Source organism: Cnephaeus nilssonii (genome assembly GCF_951640355.1).
Source record: "Cnephaeus nilssonii genome assembly, chromosome: 8".
NCBI lineage: Eukaryota > Metazoa > Chordata > Mammalia > Chiroptera > Vespertilionidae > Cnephaeus > Cnephaeus nilssonii.
The window spans coordinates 29,005,495-29,011,494 of record NC_137079.1 but is presented as its reverse complement, the minus strand read 5'-3'; positions in this window follow the sequence as shown (position 1 = coordinate 29,011,494).

Sequence of the window (6,000 nt, the reverse complement as noted above, 5' to 3'; positions counted from 1 at the left end):
GGGAATAAAAAAATCTGTTGAACAGTATTAACTGGTGAATATAATAGAATCAGGGGCATAGAAAGGGAGTGGACTGACAATTCTTGAGGGAAAAGGGGAGTCGGGGGTGAGGGAAGAGACTGAACAAAAAGCGTACACCTATGGATGAGGACAGTGGGGGGGGGCAGTAAGGGCAGAGGGTGGGGTAGGAACCTGGTGGAGGGGAGCTATGGGGGGGGGGGGGGAAGAGGAACAATTGTAATAATGTGAACAATAAAGATTTATTAAATTAAAAAAAACACCTTTTGCAAAACAGTAACATAAGCCAAGTAAAGTGTCAAATGACAAATTGATTTTTAAAATGACATACTAACTTTAAAAATGTGACCTATGTCACAAATATCTCTATAACCCAATAGAAAAATGGGCACAAAATGCAGGTTATTTGTTTAAAAAGTAATGCTAGGCCGGCCAGCATGGCTCAGTGGTTGAGCGTCAACTTATGAACCAGGAGGGCATGATTCAATTCCTGGTCAGGGCATATGCCCAGGTTGTGGGCTCAATCCCCAATGTAGGGCATGTAGGAGGCAGCCAATCAATGATTCTCTCCCATCACTGATGTTTCTCTCTCTCTCTCCCTCTCCCTTCCTGTCTGAAATAAAATAAAAGGGAGTTTCAGCTTCTCTCATAAAGGAAATGCAAATTAAAACTACAGGGGTATAATTTCTTACCTATCTGATTGGCCACAATCTAAAAGTGTGACAACACTCTTTCAGGCTGTGGTTAAAGAGGCACTCTGGTGCATGCATTGTTGGTGGAAATGTAAAGGGGACAGCCCACATAGAGAGAAATATCACGAAGTTATATATACCTAGAAAAACTGCACTACTAAAGACAACAGGATTTTCACTTCAAAATGATAATAAGCACAAAAGATTTCAAACATATCAATCATATAAAAATCCACAGTTCTCAGTAGTTAGAGAATCGGCTTGTGGGACCTAAGGGTCGAGGGTTCAATTCCCAATCAAGGGAACGTACCTGGGTAGCAGGTTTCCCCTGACGCTGGTTGAGACGCAAGCATGAAGCAACCAATCAATGTGTCCCTCCCTCCCTTCCACTCTCTCTAAAAACTGATGAAAAAAATATCCTCAGGTAAAGATTAAAAAAAAAAAATCCATGGTAATACTTTTAAAATAAATTTTCAAACCCTAGCTGGTTTGTCTCAGTGGATAGAGTGTTAGCCTGCAGACTGAAGGATCCCAGGTTCAATTCCAGTCAAGGGCACATGCCTGGGTTGCTGGTTCGATCCCCAGTAGGGAGCATGCAGGAGGCAGCTGATCAATGATTCTCATCATTGATGTTTCTCTCCCTCTCCCTTCCTCTCTGAAATCACTAAAAATATATTTTAAAAACAAACAAAATAAATTTTCTAAATGTTATGGTTCACTTTTTTAAAAAAATAAACTATATTTTAGAGCAGTTTTAGCAAAATTGAGAGGAAAGTACAGAATTTCCTATGCCCTCTACCCCCATACATGCACAGCCAACCCACTACCAACTGCTCCCACCAGAGTGGAACATTTGTTGCACTTGAACCTACATTGATACATCATTACTCAGTCCACAGTTTACATTAGGGTTCACTCTAGGCATTGTACTTCACTTTTGGAAGTTGCTTAGGCACCACTAAGTCATTATTCTGAAAACAGATAAATAAAAGAATCAAAATCAGGCATTTATCCTGCCTTTATCCTTCCTCTGTAACAGATGGGGCCAGCTGACAACTTCTCTAAAGTGTGCCAACCAGGTAATAAATGCCTCCTGATGCAATGCAGTCAGAAATACACAGCAGAGCCTTGAATGCACCTGTAAATACCCCAAGGAGCTTGTTGAAAGCAAGTTTTAATTCAGGCTCATGGTAGGGCTTGAGACTACATTTCTAACAAGCTCCCAGGCAAAACCAATCCAGTGCTGCAATCCTACAATGTTAGGGGCAGAAATAAAACACTGGGGGATACCTAAAATTATAAGAAATATTAATCATGCTCTGTTAACCCTGATTGTTCTGTTCTGACTAGAGAAAGCACATTCTAACCTAGTTCAGAGGTGTATGCCCCAGGACATGGGAGTTAACATGGAATGCAGTCCATTCTCCTTTTCTGAGAATGCCTATCATCACAGAAAGATTAACAACCTTATTGCTAAAACAATCTGGCCCCAGAGGCACTCACCCTTTGCAACACCCCCAGCCTGCCTATAACCTGTAACCTTTATACCTTGCCTCTTCCCCATGCCTGTAATTCCTACTTTGCCATGTAATCTTTGTCCTTCTACCCATAATTTTTAGTTTATGGGGAAGGGTAGAGCAGATTTTTTGGATGACCTGCTGCTCTCCCATACTGCCAGCATTATTGGAATAAATGCTCATATATGATTCAATCCTGTCTCTGCTTAATTGGCTCAAGCAGTGACAGGCAGCCCAGAACCACTGGTTGTCGCTTTCAACACTTAACACTGAGTGGTGAGAGTCTAGTACTACTTATGAAGCATTTTACCAAGGGGAAATGAGCCTGATCTACTCAAGCCTCTTGATCAAAAACTACCAGTTTACTGGAGTAAAGAAAAAGATGACCATTCAAGAAATGAATCAGGTCAGTCCAAACTTTGGGGTATCCTATAGGAAAAGTGATCCAGTTTCCCCAACAAATAAGTGGTATGCAAAGTAGGAGAGGGGACTTGAGACTTACCAGCAAAAGCAATATACAGACCAGACTAGATCTGATTTGCGCAAACCAGCTATAAAAAGATATTTTTTGAGACAAGTGGGGAAATGTGAACATAGACTAAAAACTAACTACAAAGGAATTATTAGGTTTTGGTTTTATATTAAACTAGAAGCCCGGTGCACGAAATTCGTGCACGGCGGGGGGTTGTCCCTCAGCCCAGCCTGTACCCTCTCCAATCTGGGACTCCTGGAGGGATGTCCGACTGCCCGTTTAGGCCCGATTCCAGGATCGGGCTTAAACGGGCAGTCGGACATCCCTCTCATAATCCAGAACTGCTGGCTCCCAACTGCTTGCCTGCCTGCCTTCCTGATTGCCCCTAACCGCTTCTGCCTGCCAGCCTGATCACCCCCTAACCACTCCGCTGCCAGCCTGGTTGATGCTTAACTGCTCCCCTGCCAGCCTGTTTGACCCCAACTTCCCTCCTCTGCCAGCCTGGTCACCCCTAACTGCCCTCTCCTGCAGGGTTGATCACCTCCAACTGCCCTCCCTTGCAAGCCTGGTCCCTCACAACTGCCCTCCCTTGCAGGCCGGGTGCCTCCCAACTGCCCTCTCCTGCTGGCCATCTTGTAGTGGCCATCTTGTGTCCACATGGGGGCAGGATCTTTGACCACATGGGGGCAGCTATATTGTGTGTTGCAGTGATGATCAATCTGTATATTACTCTTTTATTAGATAGGATAGAGGCCTGGTGCACGGGTGGGGGCCAGCTGGTTTGCCCTGAAGGGTGTCACAGATAAGGGTGGCGGTTCCCTTGGGGTGTGGGGCAGCCTGAGCGAGGGGCCTGTGGTGGTTTGCAGGCCGGCCATGCCCCCTGGCAACCCAAGGGGAGGCCCTGGTATCTGGAATTTATTTTCCTTCTACAATTGAAACTTTGTAGCCTGGAGCGGAGCCAAGCCTGCTGCTCCCTCCGGGGTGGCAGCCATTTCTGTGGCAGTTAATTCACCTTCTACAATTGAAACTTTGTAGCCTTAAGCAGGTGAGCCCGGCCAGGGTGTGCGGAAAACTTTGCTTCCCCTGTTGCCGCCGGCAACCCTGGCCTGCTCTCTCAAGCTCCATTCTGCCACCATTTGTTTGAATTTGTTTACCTTCTATAATTGAAACTTTGTAGCTTGAGTGGAGGCTTAGGCCTGCAAGGGCTATGGAAAGCTTGGCTTCCTCTGTTACCTGGGAAACCTTGCTCTCTATGGCTGTAGCCATCTTGGATTGGGGTTAATCTGCATACTCGCCCTGATTGGCTGGTGGGCATGACTTGGCTGGTGGGCGTGGCTTATGTAACGGAGTGATGGTTAATTTGCATATTACCATTTTATTAGAGAGGATGAGATAATGGCATTGTCATATAAAAAAGTACATGAAAAATATGATGTCTGAGGTTTGTTTTATAATATTCAAGCAAGAATCCAAAGCAAAACAAGTTTGAAGGGGAGAATAAACCATAATAATCAACAGAATTCATTGCTTTTTTTTTTTAATTTTCCTTTTTTATATATATACATTGATTTCAGAGAGGAAGGGAGAGGGAGAGACAGAAACATCAATGATGAGAGAGAATCATTGATCGGCTGCCTCTTGCATGCCCCCTACTGGGGATAGAGCCAGCAACCCAGGTATGCCCTTGACCAGAATCAAACCCGGGACCCTTCAGTTGGCAGGCCTACAGGATAGACTCTATCCACTAAGCCAAACTGGCTAGGGCTGAAATTTTCTTTAAAAAAAATTTTTTTTTTGGTCAATCCTCACCTGAGGATATTTTTTCACTGACTGAGTGAAATGGAGAGGAAGAGACGGAGAGAAAACTCGATGTGAAAGAGACACATCAATTGGTTGTCTCCCTCACACACCCAACCAGTAGCTGGATCCAGCCTGCAACCAAGGTACATGCCCTTGACCGGAATCGGACCCGGGACCCTTCAGTACGCAGGTCGAAACTCTATCCACTGAGCCAAACTGGCTAGGGCTGAAAAATTTTTATGACACAAATTGAAAATAAAAAATTAGCCCAGCTGGTATGGCTCAGTTGGTTGAGAGTCTGCCCATACACCAGGTGGTCGCTGATGCAATTCTCAGTCAGGGCATATGCCAGGGTTGTGGGCTCAATCCCCAGCAGGGGGCATACAGGAGGCAGCCGATTAGTGATTTTCATCATTGATGGTTTCTATCTCTTTCCCTATCCCTTCTCTCTGTAATCAATAAAAAAAATATGTATTTTAAAAATTAGCAAGTAAAAAATTACATCTCTATTCAAAATTACTATTTTCGCTCACCAATTCTCAAGAAAAATTGTAAGTTGGAGCAAAAGGGAGGAAAAAGGCTCAGACTGCTTCTTAGCCTGCTCATCTCAATTTTACTTCCTATCAACCATTTATCTAATTCAGATACTGAGCCCATTTATAAGTTACCAGACCCTCCTAGTGGCACAAGCCTTCAGGGAAATATGCATTCCCAGCTTTGGAGCTTTAGTTATTTCAGATACAAAAAGGCCCCCTTTAATTGTGTTGATACTGTTCATTATTACCAAAGCAATGTTTCGACTCTGCTAAGCAACTCTGAAGCAAATCTCTGTATTGCTTACTGCCCTCATTGCTTTATTTAAAAAAAAAAAAAAAAAAAAAAGCTCCCTGCTCCCCTGAAAGAAGTCAGAAGACATGGAGTCATTCATTGGGTTTGCTTTGCCATGTCTTCTCTTCAATCAGAAATAGATTAGACCCAGCCCATATCAAGGATTCAACAACAAAACCAAACAAACAATAAAAAACCACCATATTATTTTATCATACTCTATAAAAATGTTACAACATATAATGTTTGCTTTCATTTTCAGTCTTTGACTTTCTGTTATTTATACCCTGTCCTACTGCAGGCATACATTACTTTTAGTCTTTAATGAGGTTATAATATTAAAAAGAGAAGACTGTACACAAAGCATATCCTGGGCAAAGACTCTTAAGTTGTACACAATAGAAATGGGCACTGACTGATCTAAGCAGAAGAATAACTTGCTGAAAAGACTTTGAGTAGCTCACAGAATTTCCAAAAAGGATGCAGAACAATGCCAGGGAAACAGCAGATATAAGAGAGCAGGAGCACCACAGCTAAACACATACTACAAACCCAGGGAGTTCCAGCACTTCACCGCTGCCTCCAGAAATTCCATTTTGCTAAGGCTGCAGCCGCTATCACCACCAAACACCAGATTCTCAGGCGTTTAGCTTCTTTGCAACCACTTAATTCC